General features: G+C 41.0%; 1 protein-coding gene across 3 annotated transcripts in view; it reads right to left on the reverse strand.

Annotated features, from left to right (window-relative positions):
- The window catches only part of GRK5 (G protein-coupled receptor kinase 5), a 222,736-nt gene that overhangs the window by 191,071 nt on the left and 16,519 nt on the right, over nt 1-15,146 (reverse strand). The window contains exon 2 of one of the 3 annotated variants that reach the window (XM_073354225.1): nt 7,207-7,267. The exons of the other annotated variants lie outside the window; for them this stretch is intronic. The gene's annotated coding sequence lies outside the window, so the exon portion shown is untranslated. The remainder of the gene's footprint in view (nt 1-7,206; nt 7,268-15,146) is intronic. 3 annotated transcript variants of the gene reach the window in all.

The raw sequence follows: 15,146 nt of genomic DNA on the forward strand, positions 1-15,146 counted from the left end.
CTGGTGTGGCTTATTTCTTAATTAATGTGCATGACTTCTCTTCACACAGACTGGTAGGAGCCTTCCCCCGTCCCCAAGAATCCATCACTATTTGGTGACCTTCTCTCCATTTCCCCTGTTGCAATCTAGTGGTACATGTACTGAGAGGAGAAGTATTCCAAAGCAAGGACATTGTGTCTATGCATCAAAACCCAAAACCTTGAGGGCTGCACTGGGAGCCGTTGCACAGAGCTAGGAATCCAATAACATCAGATACTGAAAGAGCCAGTGGCCCCATGTATTAACCCAGCTCAAACGTTGAGAGACAACACTGGCAAACATCTGTTTAAATTGTGGGCTGCACAGGAAATGAGATTCATCGTTTTGGAGTAAATTGATAGCTAAAATGCACCATTTAAAATAGGCAGTGTTGTGGTAGCCATGTTGGTCCCAGGATATCAGAGCTACACAGTGGCCCTTTAAAAGATATTACCCCACCCACCTTTTCCCACCCATTTAAAATAGAACTTTTACCAAGCTTCCCAGGATAACGTCACCCAGTCTTTGCCAATATTTAAATGTCTCCAAAAATGAAGGCAGCAAAGGAAGTTCCATGCAGCACACTTAGTTTGAAGGAGGTTTTCCTGCTAGATAATGGGAAAGGAGAAGAGAATTTCTGAGCTCTAGTTTGTTCTTACTTGCACACCATGCTAAGAGACTTTTCAGAATCATTAAGAGACTGCTCTGCATCAAATCACATCTCCCATTTAGCTTTTCATTAATGTGTGCTGTAGACTCCATTATCTGAAATGCTACTATCACTGCCTTTGTGACTTTGTCTTGACTAACACATCAACAGATGCAAATTTCAGACATTATGGGCCTGATTCAAAACCCACTGAAGTCAATGGTAGTTTTTCCATCGACTTCAAGTGAGCTTTGATCTGGTCCCTTCTACGCACAGCTTAAAAAATGTGGAGCGAAGATAACACAGGAATTTGCCTCAATAGTCCCTGCTCCTTATAACTGCAAGTTATGCCATTAAAGTAGGCAGGGAAAGTACTTGGGGTTACACTGAAGCCAGGGACAGTGGGGGTCTGCCATCTTCCCCATGGTTTGCAGAAGCCAATCAGTCCTTTTTGTACCCTGAAGCAAGTAATATTTTCCCCAAAATAAAACTTAAAATTGCAGTCATGTTCCAAACACCACAGTAAATATACCTAGCCTGCCATCCTTGGAACATGAGGCATCCCTGACTGGAAACGCTATGGACAGGGAGAAAGAGGTCATTTGTAGAAAGAAATTGCATGATTAAATGATACCGTTTGTTACTGGCTCAGAACGATCAAGCTGAAGAAGAGGGAACAAAGGACAGAATGTGAAGGGACAGCCATACAGTTATTTTCCACAGAGAAGCAAAAGGGAATGGAACAGTTGTAATTGCAAATGACCTTGGTCTTGCCTATAGCTAAGCCCCTAAGTAAGTGGAGGGTTATTTTAGGCTGAGAGAGAAAGGAGGTGAGTGGGTTGTAAAGGAATGTGTGTGTGAAAGTGTGGTGCTGAAAGGTACAGCTCCAAACCTGCCAGGAAAGGGCTAAGCTATGACACGCTGGTCTTTAGAAGGAAAGGCAAAGAAGTATAATGAGGGACAACAAAAACCTCACTGACCCAGCAGCTGGAAACAACTGAGACATACTGTCTGTATCATGGGCAGAGTGCTTCATAGCCTTGCTTCCATGAGTCAGCATTTCAGGGGTCACAGGGAAGCACAGAGAATGGTCAAGGCGTGTGCAGGAGGAAGGGGCTATTTGGATCCCAAATAAGTAATGTGGTACGTGAGAGAGGTTGGCTGAAAGGCATGCCAGGGAACATTGGCTTGGAAAATGTCTGAGGGCATATGGAGTTAGCAGAATAATGCACAACAGGCTATTTAAGCAGCAAGGTCAAGAAAGAAAAGGAAAAGGCCTTCCTGGATTTTCATGGCATCCTTTTGTAGAGGAAAAGCATGTTCTCTTTGTACAGTACTTTCCTGTAGAGAAACAGGATAAAGGATACAACTGAAGGATACAAAAATCCACCACTAGAGGGTGTCCATCCCTTTTCCCCACAGCCATAGACAGGCACTTCTCCTGAAGTAGTCTTCATGGGAAATACCAGAGGGACAGAGCTTCTCATTTGGGGAGAACAGTACAGGCTCAACTGACTTCCGTGCAGCTTAGCTCACTTACATGAGCTGAGGAGGGTCTGGCCCATGGATCTGTAATGCAGTGCATGTAGGCCGTGGGGCATAAGGCGAAGGGGAAATCACTGGAAGACTCAATACTGCTTCAACAGACATGAAAACACACTAGTTTTCTCTTTCTCTGTCACACACACAGAGACAGGAAAAGACAAAGGTATATTTGAAACTGTAAGGAACTAGTGTAATTTTCATGGCCCCTCCCTTATATCAACTTCTCCCCTTAATAAACATTATTTTCTTCTCCTAAAACCAGGCCTCTGGATTCTGCAGCATTCCAGTGTAGCAAACTGGAGATTCTGTGGCAGCTTCAGATTTTTATTTTTTTTTCTGAAATGGAGATTGCTATTGAATTAAATATGAAAATGAATAATGCATGGAATCAGAGAACTGTAGGGCTGGAAGAGACCTTAAGGTCATCTAGTCCCGCCCTCTGCACTGAGGCAAGACCAAGTAAACATAGACCAGCCCTGACAGCTGTTTGTCTAACCTGTTCTTAAAAACCACCAGTGACGGGGATTTCACAATTTCCCTTGGAAGCGTATTCCAGAGCTTAACTGTGTATATAGTTAGAAAGTTTTTCCTAATATCTAACCTAAACTTCCCTTGCTGTAGATTAAGCCCATTACTTCTTTTCCTATCTTCAGTGGACATGGAAAACAAGAGATCCCTGTCTTCTTTGTAACAGTCTTAACATATTTGAAGACTATTATCAGGTTCCCCCTCAGTCTTCTTTCTCAAGAAAAGAGGATCTTTTTAACCTTTCCTCACAGCTTGGGTTTTCTTAGCCTTTTATTATTTTTGTTGCTCTCCTCTTGACTCTCTCTAATTTGTCCATATCTTCCCTAAAGCGTGGCTTCCAGAATTAGACAGTACTTCAGCAGAGACCTCACATATGACACTCCTGTTAATACACTGCAGAATGTTCTTAGCTCTTTTTGCAACTGTATCACACTGTTGATTCATATTCAGTTTGTGATCCACTATAACTCCCAGATCGTTTTCAGCAGTACCACCACCTAGCCAGTTATTCCCCATTTTGTAGTTGTGCATTTGATTTCCTGTCTTCCTAAGTGAAGTACTTTGCACTTATCTTTATTTAATTTCATCTTGTTGATTTCTGACCAATTCTCTAATTTGTCAAGATTGGAGGAGAGAATTAGAATTTAAAACAAAGGGACCTCTTCCACCATGGTGTCATCCACAGATTTTATAAACACACTCTCCACTCTGTTATCTAAGTCATTAATTAAAATATTGACTAGTACTGGACCCAGGACTGACCCCTGCAGGATCCCACTAGATAACCCCTACCAGTTTGACAGCAAACCATTGATAATTACTCTTTGAGTAAAATCTTTACCAAATATGGGTGCATAATTGGTTGAATTTCATCCAGACCATATTTCCCTAGTTTGCTTATGAGAATATTATATGGGTCTGTGTCAAGAGCCTTACTAAAATCAAGATATATCACATCTACTGCTCCCCCCCACCCACTAGGCCAGTGACCCTGTCAAGGAAGGAAATTAGGTTGGTTTGGCATGATTTGTTCTTGACAAATCCATGATGGCTGTTCCTTATAACACCATTATCTTCTAGCTGCTTACAGATATCCAGTGTTCTTCCAGGTATAGAAGCCAGGCTGACTGTTCTATAATTCCCCAGGTCCTCTTCGTTTCTCTTTTTAAAGAAAGGTAATGTGTTTGCCCTTTTCCAGTCCCTTCACCTGTCTTGCATGTTTTCTTGAAGATAATTGCTAACTGTTCTGAGATTGTTTTGGCTACTTCCTTAAGAACCCTAGAATTAATTTAATTTGGCCCTGCCAAGTTGAATACATCTAAGGCTATGTCTACACTTATCCAAGTATTCTTTAACCTGTTCTTTCCCTATTTTGTCTTTTCCCTCTCCCTGGTGTTAATCTTGTGTTAAGTATCTGGTCATAATTAACCATTTTAGTGAAGACTGAAGCAAAATAGGCATTAAAATTTCAGCCTTCTTATTAGCTTTCCTTTCCCACTTGGTAGAGGACCTACACTTTCCTTTATCTTTCCCTTGCTTCTAATGTATTTATAGACCCTTTTCTTATTGCCTTTTATGTACCTTGCTAGGCATAACTCATTTTGTGCCTTAGCCTTTATGCTTTTGTCCCTACATGCTTGTGCTATTCTTTTATACTCATCTTTGTCCATGTTTCCGCTTTCTGTAAGATTCCTTTTTGATTTTCAGGTCATTAAAGAGCTCCTGATGGAGCCATGGCCTCTTACTATTCTTCCTATTCTTCCTTCACATTGGGATAGTTTGCTGCGGTGCCTTTAATATTGTCTCTGAGAAACTGACAGCTCTCCTGAACTCCTTTATCCCTTAGATTTTCTTCCCATGGGGTCTTACCTTCAAGTTTTCCGAGTTTGATAAAGTCTGTATTTTTGAAGTCCATTGTCCTTATTCTGCTGCTCTCACTCCTTCCTTTCCTTAGAATCATCAAATCTGTCATTTCATGATCACTTTCACCCAATTGCGTTCAGCTCTGAAACCAATTCCTCCCTGTTAGTCAGAATCAAGTTTAAAATAGCTGTTCCACCTCCCCGCGCCCCCATTACTTCCTGCACCGTCTGAAACAAAAAAGTTGTCCCCAATACATTCCAAGAACTTACTAGGCATTCTGTGTTTTGCCATATTACTTTTCCACCCATGTCTGGGTAGTTAAAGTCCCCCACTACTACCCAGTCCTGTGTTTTGAATATTTCAGTTATTTGTTCTAAAACTGCTTCATCCAACTCCTCTTCCTGATTCAGGGGTCTATAGTAGACCCCTACCATGATTTTGCCTGTTTTTTCCACCTTTTATCTTCACCCTACCCTTGTGTTGTTCTATTTTATATTAAAATCAACTTGTTTTGTGCTGTCCTGAAATTTGTATTTTCAGTGTGCTGAAGAATCTTGTATTGAAAACACATAATTGCAATGTACAGTTTCTCAATGAGGAAGCTGATTGTGTTGGTAGCTTGTTAGGAGACAACCTGGGGTTTTTGGTAGCAGGGTGGAAGATAGCTGGAGTTTTGGACTCTTGGAAAAATGTGTGAGGAAGTTTGGGACTGTGACATAAACATATTAGCTGGATATTTCTGCTGACCTGATCAAAAATTCAATTGCTGACAATATTAACATTTTAACTGACATCAGTAGATCCCTGTTGAGATGAATGGGGAGCAATTTATGTGTCTCAGACCTATTGTTTCAGGTTCTATGAAAACTCAGGCAGAATACACTGCATCAGGTGCCCCCCCTTTCAGGTTTGGAAAGTTTCTTTCATAACCATATCGGATTAGAAATGTATGTTTTTTAATGCAATCTTAGATCCTGCAGCAAAATTCATGAATTTCTGAATGCACAGGCTAAAACCAAAACCAAAAACTTACTATAGAGATATCTATTAAATTCCATAGATTTTTAGAAGAATTTCTATAAAACACTATCATTAAATTTTATAAGACTTTTACATAAAGAAAAAGAATGGTTATATTTCACTAGTGTCAGTTGTATATATACCAATGCACTGTGTATATATATATATATATATATTTTGGAGAAAAGGGAGTGCCCCAGGCAGCTCTGAGCTTTCTTGGCTATTTGCTTGTTTTCTCTAGGTCATCAAAATAAACACTACAACTAAATTCAACAGGGCATAACAGCACATCTATTACAGCTACATGTTTCCCATCAGACTCTACCACTTTTTAGGCACATTTGGGATTAGAAGCAGAGTCTGTAGGATCATTTATAAACAGGTGGGTTAAGGAGCTTCAAAAATGTGTACACTGAATAAAAAACAGACTGTTTCCTCTGAGTGGGATAGGATACTGGTGCCTGAATTCTTGTTAACAAGGTGCTACATTATATAGGAACCAGGCCTCAATTCATGGAAAGTGTTCACTTTCATCATCATTATCATCTAAACAATTTATGTCACAAATAAAGACATGTTTAATACATCTCCTCATGGCAGATTTCATGGCAAACCATAATTTGAGATTGGTTGTCTTTTTAAAACAATTTATTTCATCCTCAGTTTTATCATATGAGAATTTTTCAATGTATAAGGGGAAAAAACTCATTTGGCTTTGATAACATCGAACTTCCATGTAAAAATGATTTTAACAAAACCACCAAGCTTAAATTCTCCAGTTTCATGCCCTTCATAACACCTGCAGAATTACAAAGTACCAACAACTTACAAAAACTTCTCACTCGGTGCACCTTGAAAGTTAATTACAAAAATTACTCTTCCAAATCCCCCATCAGTAACAGAATGGGTTTAGGTCCTTTCCTGCCCAGGAGTGAAAGTCAATGGGAGTTTTGCCATTGACTTTATTGGGGCCAGGATTTTACCCCAGATGAGCAGGGTCTGAGAGGATTGAAGAGACATCAATCAAGTGCTCAGCCAGCACTCTGAGTAGCAACAAATGGCTTTGTTGGACACCACATTGCACACTCATGCAAAGAAAAGCCTGTGGCTGGACAGGGAGAGGATGGCTCAGTGGGTACGGTGTTAGCTTGGGAGTTGGGCGCAATTCCCTACTCTGCCACAGATATTCTATATGACCCATACCAAATCACTTAGCCTCTCTGTGCCTCAGTTCCCCCATCTAAAAAAATGTAGAGAATAGCACTTCCCTACCTCACAGGGGTGTTGCGAGGATGAACAGATTACAGACTGTTAGGTGCTCAGATATTCTGGTGACAGTGACCAGATAAATACCTAAAGTAGGAAGAATTATGGATCATTCCCTCAATGAAATTTACAGATATAGGGCCTTTTCATAAAGCACTTACACACAAGTAACTTTACATACGAGTTGTCCCTTTGAGGTTGATGGTGACATCCCATTCGCACCATTCTGAAGTCCATGGGACTACTCACGTAATAAAGTTAAGAGCTACAGGAACAGGCTCATATTCTCAGGTTAAAACCAAGCATCCTTTACTTACCTGTCCATACTTGATCTTCAGATTATTTTCCCCTGCAGGAAATGTCCTCATCACCAAATGCCTAAAGAAATGCAGGAAAATGCTCTGGGCTTTAAAGGCTCAATGGAATCATGAACTCAGGCTTTGGCTGGAAAGTATGAGAGGAAATAGTTTTGCACATACAGTACTTACTTTTAATCTGTACTTTTACCACCATATCAATCTAGATATACATCCTGTTGCTCATATGGGAATTTACACAATATTCTTCGGATTATTAAAAATATACTTTCGTCTTTAACTAGAGACATTTATTAGTTCCACATTTCACTGACATTAATTACTGCTGGGAGCCATACATTCATGGCTCGTATGCACTAGAATCAGGCACTTGTGTAAACTTAAAATTCAGTCTGTCTTGATGTTGTTATACTCTGCTTGAAACTATCCTCTTCATTCAAAATAAAGAAAGTCGATTACTACTACTTTCTCAGAGAATTTTTTTTAAGAAATCATTGCCATTTTGGTCAATCATACAGAAATCAACATATAAGGAGCTCCCCCTTCTAGTCTGATACAGCAGTTGCTTAAAAAGGAGAAAAACAAATGCTCTCAGAGCGGCTTGCATTAGTGATAAGGTTAAAAATACAAAGAAGATTAATGAATCATGAAACCATGAGATTACAAACCATGAAGAGAAAAAACAATGGAAGGAAAAGTTAACAGTGTCTCCTTAAATCTTCCTGGGGATGTGTATGGCTATGATATTTTGGAAGGATTTATTCCTTAATTTGGGAATTATTTTAGGGCTAGGTGATAGTGAGGAACTCATTATTAGGGCTTAAATTGGACATGATACAGGCAGATGATGTCTGTCCAAAGACTTTTTATCTCTATTTGAAACACCTTTGTTACTTCTAGCATGACTGCTTCTCAGAAGAGCCAAACTGCAGCTTTTGTTTACATGGATTAGAATGAGACCATCAAATTTATTGTCACTTATATCCTACAGCAGGATTCATAAGCCAAATCTCTAGAGGTTAAAGACTCTTCACTGGGCATAGTCAATGGAAGTCTTTCTATTGACTCCAATCAGCTTTGCTTCAGGCCCTAACATGCTGACTAACAGCTGGTATGAATAAATAGTAGTAGAGGTGAAAGTAAAGTTTCACTGATGGGATTCATTTCTGCTATGCAAGGTTTATCGTTCTTCCTGCCATATGTTTTGCTTTCCATAAAAGTGAACAATATTAGAAATTCCACTTCATACAGGAGGAATCTGACCCCAAAAAGTGCAAAGCTTAAGTCGACCATTGGCTAAAAGCCAGGGCAGTGTTTTGCTGTCTGGATCTAAAGCTGAATGAATTCATGCTCTCCGAGTCAAATCGTGAAGTGTTGCCCTTGCAGACATTTGCTTTAAATGAGCTATTTGTTGACATTTTTTCTTGTAATGCAGGGGGTGGAGATAATTCAACTAGTCTACCAAGTTACAATAACATATTCCTAACGCAGCACTCAAATCATGTTTCTGCTGCTTATTATAAAGACCTAAGACAACATTTTAAACATACGTTTTTCAAAGTCCAAAGTATTTGACCCTATTTGGAGGGGAGGAAGGATTGAACTGTTTGAAATACAATACTGCTCGTAATAAGATACGTAGTGTGAGCACCTACTTTGGAATTTATTCTGTCACTATGTAATACCTTGGGGAGCTGTGGGCCCCTATTTAGTGTACCTTGTATACCTAAAACTTATTTCTTTACTATTATCCAATAAAAATCCTTTCATTTCCATATAATTAAATTTCTTCTGTTTTCTTGGCCACCAAAGAGGCCTTGGGCAACCTCTATCATATGGCAGATTCTATTCCACAGATAGTTACAGTAGCATGAGTTTATGCCAGTGGTGCACAAACTAGGAAGCATGCAAGAGAGTCTCGGGGTGGCACAAAGAAACTGGGATCCTGTAGGTCCCACAGGCCCCTCAGGATAATAACGGGAGCAGGATAAAAATAGAATGGGTATGGCAGGGGAGCACAGGAGCAGGATGAAAAGAAGAGTTCCCCCATGCCACAAACAACTTGAATGCCCCAGCCAGCAGCTCTCTGGCCACCCAGCAATGAAGGCAGCACTGCCGCCAGCAGTAGCACAGAAGTAAGGATTACTTCAGATTACAAGTAAGTGTGTGTGTGTGGGCAGGGAGGGGGATAAATTCCCTGAATGGTAAGGTGGGTTTGACCGGAAAAGTTTGCACACCACTGCTTTATGTTGTACTTTGCCATGCTTCTACTCTGTAGGTTTCCTCAGATCTCAATCTGATCATATACAAGGTTCTATGGTGGATACGCATCTCTGTACACCAACGTCATGTGTCCTTCAAGAAAAACAGACAATGAAACCTAAGGCGGAAGGTCTTCATGGTTACAGAGCTTTTGTCCAGAAGTTTGCTGAGGGATAGGACGAGCTCATCTTCAGAAAAAAAGAGAGAGGAGGCCTGAGACAGCAACTGGATAGGTCTCATAGCCTTTTAGCATCTGCTGTAGAAGGCAGTGTGATTCGGTGGGTAGGGCTTTGGCCTGGGACTTAGGAAAACTGAGTTCTTGGTGGAGGCCTCTAGGCACTATTTGTAATACTGACATGAGCAGAAAACAGAAACCCCATCTACTTCCTAATATTGTTATTATGCCTCCACTGAAAAATGTGTTGGACAAGACTCCATCGGCAGATGGGCCTATACACTATAGGATATTTACGGCTGGAAAATAGGATCAAATATTATTACATCAACTTGCCAACATTTTGGTGGAAATCCCCAATGAGAAAGGATGCCTACTCTTCAAAATGATATTTTTCAAGTCTCAAGATCTGGTACAGTAACTTTGTCCCAAGGCAGTGGAACAAGGCAGGCAAACTATTGTAGCACCTATGCCAGCTGGTATCTTGGAAACAGTGAAGAAAGCCTAAGCAATTGATTAAATGTTTCAAATGTTTGGACATTGCTGTGTAGAATCATAGAACATTAGGGTTGGAAGAGACCTCAGGAGGTCATCTAGTCCAATCCCCTGCTCAAAGCAGGACCAATCCCAACTAAATCATCCCAGCCAGGGCTTTGTCAAGCCAGGTCTTAAGAACCTCTAAGGATGGAGATTCCACCACCTCCATAGGGAAATAGTGTTTCCTAATATCCAACCTAGACCTCCCCCATTGCAACTTGACACCACTGCTCCTTGTTCTGTGTAAACTAGTCCATTTCTTTATACAATTGATCAAATGGATTATTGCCTTTTAGACTAAAGAAAGAGACAGAATCTCCCAAACTTTAAACAAAAAAGTTTTTAAAAGTTGGAGAAAATTCAGAAAATCTTACTGATTTATTTTTAATTCTATAGGTATTTGCCTACTTCCCAAAGATGTTATGAGGTTTCAGCAATGTTTGCAAAGAATGTCATGCTCCTCCGATTAATAGTGCAAATATTTGAGTCTAATAACAGTAAAGTGCTTCATAAAGAGGGATATAGAATCATGAACTCCATTTTGGGAAAGGGTAGATGGTCAAGGTTAGGCAGTGAACCAATGGCCGACTAGGAACACACCCAAGTCTCCTGCCTCCCAGAGTGGTGTTCCATCAGAAAATAATGCCTCCCTATTTGCAGACAAGCGAGTGCTATCTTCACAGGTACAGTACCTGGCTCCGAGAAAAGTGGGGCACCAGGCTGTTAAAATGCATTGACTGACATCGTATTGTTGCCATGCCAAGAATGGAGGATTTGAATGATCACTCTGCTCTTTTCGGCTCTGATCCTGCCAAGCCCCTGCATTCTTGTGGAAGTCACTCCAGAATCGGGGCCTTTAAAAGCAGTTTGCCATAGCAGCACTTCTCTTTAGCATGTTAGAGGCCGAGTTCCTGCTGAAGAGAGAGACTTTCTTCTAAGTGGCAATGTGCATTACGGAAAACTATTCTGCAGTTTAGGGATTCCCACCTTCACTCTCTGATTGCCTGCAGAAAGAAGAGCAACAGCAGCTTTACAGTGAGGCGCTGCTGGGGAGCACAGATCACTTACATGAATGAGGAGCAGTGGTCAAACGATCACTTATTCCAGAATATAAACGATGTCCGTGTGCTTTCTATGCTCGCCTCGTTGATAGGATTGGTATTGCCATTCTTTCCATGTCTGTAGTATGCTGGGATTTTAGCTTATTTGTCAAAGTGAAAGGAGTTGGCACGCAGATACATTTCTCCGCAGTTCCCAACTTAAAAAGAAAGGCATCCGGGACCAGTGGGTTGAACGGAAAATGATGGTGATTTCACTCTATTCCATTAAATAAAATGTAATACCATTCAACTTGAATTGAGCCTTTGGCATTCACCCAAACATTGCAATGTCTTGCATTAGAAAGCAAAGAAGATGTGCTTCATGCATATGTACGAGACAGTGGAATAAAACAGGAGTTGTGGGGAAGTTAGCCACAAAGCTGTATGTAAGAATTGTCAATGAAAGCTTTTCTCTGCTACTGTGGAGAATAATTAAAAATGCCAAGATTTGAGGATACATGGCATGTGAGGAGAGCCTTCTAACTTCCTTCAAACCAGAAAATTAAGTGAACAGTCTGAGAGTTTAAGGCAGTGTAAAAATCAGGAAGACTTTTTTATGATTTACAAAAAATGGTTTACCCAGACTACAATACCCTAAATTAAATAGGACGGAGACCTCAGCTATCACCTCTTTTTATCATTAACTATTTAGTTATAACTTTAAGATGGTAGCTTAAAAGGAAGCCATGAATATTCTTATACACTTAAAGTATCATCACACACAAACATGTCAGCAACATTTGCTAAATACGTAGTTAATGTTCCCTGTACAACACCTCATTAAGGACCAGATCAGCATTGCATAGCTCTAATTCTATTAGCATTGCCCTTGAGTTCAGCGGGATCATTCATCGAGAAAGGTGTGAATAAAGGTGTCAGAACCCAGTCCCAAATTGACAGCTGTGTTTACAGATTCTTTAGGGTGCTGCCTATTTTGAACCAGTGAATCACTGCGATAAACATGCCTTTATTTGTAAAAGGTATTTTTGGCAAAATATGAAGCCCTCATCAAAAACTGCTCTGCTTACATGCCACACCTGAAGCTTTAAATCCAAATCACCTTTCAAATTACTCTGGCAAAAAAAGGGGCAGGCTGAAGTGTCTTCACTGGTGAAAACCACCGGTCTCTCATGCCTTGTTAAAGAAAAAACAACCAATGTCTGTCAGACTTTCCAAAACAAAATAATAATGAATTGCATGGAGCAAAATTTAACCCTGGGCAGTCTATAAGCACAAGGTACCACTACCTACATCCCACTTTATTTCTCCCCTGAACTTCGCACACAGTTAGTAAATGAAATTGCAGCCTCACAGAGAATTTGAGGGAGAAATGCGTACACCGGTACAGAAAGAGTCACCTTCGTTCTAAACTCCTAATCAGCCACTTGGTTAAAAAATACAATGCTATCAAAATCTTTGTTACCGAATACTATAATTGCATACAAATCCACTTGGCCTCATGTAATACGGAGAGTGAATAAGATTACATATTGCACGTTTAATGAAAACAGACAATGTCATCATAAAAGACATTTTTCTTGTAAGCAGCAAAGCCCTTGGTATCGTTTGCCAGAATTAGTGCCTGATCCTGCAAACACCTATGCAAACAAATAACTTTACTCATATGGACAGGCAATAGGCCAGGTTGAGAGCCCTTTTCTCCGCTGATGAGTGGCTGCTCGCACAAGTCGTCCCACTAAATATTCACCACTGAGAGTAAGGGACTCACAGCAAGGCCCACTCGGACTTCATGTCAGTAAATTACTCAGGTGCCTAAGGCCTGGTCTACACTGTAGGGGAGAGGGGAGAATCTATCTAAGTTACACAACTTCAGCTATGTTATTCAGGTAGCTGAAGTCGACGTACTTAGATCTACTTACCGCGGTTTCTTCACTGTGATAAGTTGATTGCTGACGCTCCCTCATCGACTCCGCGTACACCTCTCGTTCCAGTGGAGTACCAGAGTTGACGGGACAGCACTCGGCGGTCAATTTACCACGTCTTCACTAGACACAATAAATGTAGACCCCTGCTGGATCGATCGCTCCGGAGGTAAGTGTAGACATGCCCTAAGTGTTTGTAGGATGGAGCCCTTAGCTTTCTGATTGTTACTGTACTAATATGGGATAATATGGACAATATAATATGCTTCCACACTCAACATTATTTAGAAAGTTATAGTATATTAGTATAGTATGGTGAGGTTTAAAAGGTCACCTGCACCATCATTACCACCAACCTGCCAAGATCAAGGCTGTCAGGTATATAGGCCTTGACCTTGCAGCTACTTTGTGCAGGTGGAGTGCTATGCTTGAAGTCCACGGGGCTCTGTGGGGGTGAGGTTCAAGGTACCTATGGAAAATTGCAGGCCTCTTACCCTGGATCTCATTCACTTCAAGAAACACACGTTACTTAACTTGTTTAGCTGAAATTAACCAAAATGCTTTTTTAAAAACCACAGCTATAATTTTTAAGGTGGTAGCATGGAGAGAAGATTAAAGTACAAAGATAGGAGGGCCTTAAATAAATACTAAAACATGCTATTAATGCTTCCTAAATGATCCAAGGGACGTATTGGGACATAGATCCTTTCGCCAATGGGTCATTAATTCAAATCAGGTCCAGGTCACTAAAAAACAAATGTTCTCACCACCTGATGGCTGTTTAGTAACCCATTTGAAAGGAGCTGAGTATCACTGTCCACTTTTAGTGGACCAGTCAGCATCTCAAAACTCACCATCACAGTTAGTGTAACCCAGCCTCCCTTCCCTCCCCACCCCGCACTTTCTCTCTCTCTCCCTGCTGAGAGGTAGGGTCAGGCCAGTGTGGGTGTTTGGAAAATTATCAGGCTTAGCAAAGTGATGTTAAAGATGGAATAAGCAAAAGGCAAAGTAGTTAGGCCGTAACCAGGGCGGGGCAAGCGGTGCAGCTGCTCAGGGTGCAAAGTGGGCTGGGGGACAGAAAAATGACGTAAAAGATGGGAGGGGGTACAGCCCTGCAGTGGGACTGGGATCCCGCTGGTCCCACCAGACCCACTGCCATAATAGTGGGAGCAGGATAAAAATTCAACCAACAATGTGGGAGCGGGTGGGAGTGGGAATTGTTGGGTCTCCCGGAGGGCACCCAAAAACTGAAGCACCCAAAAAATCACTCATCACTTTTGAAAGTTTAGCCGTAGCTTCAGAATAGAGCCTCCCTTGTAAGACAGTTCAGTTTACTGTCTAAATGCCATCACCCAACTGATAAATGATAAATTAGCTACTTCTACTATTGTGTTCTTAGGGCCAGATTCTGATCCTCTTACTCATGCCAAGTAGTACTTAGAATCATAGAATATCAGGGTTGGAAGGGACCCCAGAAGGTCATCTAGTCCAACCCCCTGCTCGAAGCAGGACCAATTCCCAGTTAAATCATCCCAGCCAGGGCTTTGTCAAGCCTGACCTTAAAAACCTCTAAGGAAGGAGATTCTACCACCTCCCTAGGTAATGCATTCCAGTGTTTCACCACCCTCTTAGTGCAAAAGTTTTTCCTAATATCCAATCTAAACCTCCCCCACTGCAACTTGAGACCATTACTCCTCGTTCTGTCATCTGCTACCATTGAGAACAGTCTAGAGCCATCCTCTTTGGAACCCCCTTTCAGGTAGTTGAAAGCAGCTATCAAATCCCCCCTCATTCTTCTCTTCTGCAGGCTAAACAATCCCAGCTCCCTCAGCCTCTCCTCATAAGTCAACTACTTTAGTAGTCCATGAGTAATCCCATTGGCACAGGACCATTTGAGACATAAACTGCCATGCAGTAGGAACAAAGTGTTAGAACCTGATCTTTAAATACTAACAAATTATTCTATGGTCACATCTTGACAGT

Source organism: Lepidochelys kempii, chromosome 7 (genome assembly GCF_965140265.1).
Source record: "Lepidochelys kempii isolate rLepKem1 chromosome 7, rLepKem1.hap2, whole genome shotgun sequence".
Lineage (NCBI taxonomy): Eukaryota > Metazoa > Chordata > Testudines > Cheloniidae > Lepidochelys > Lepidochelys kempii.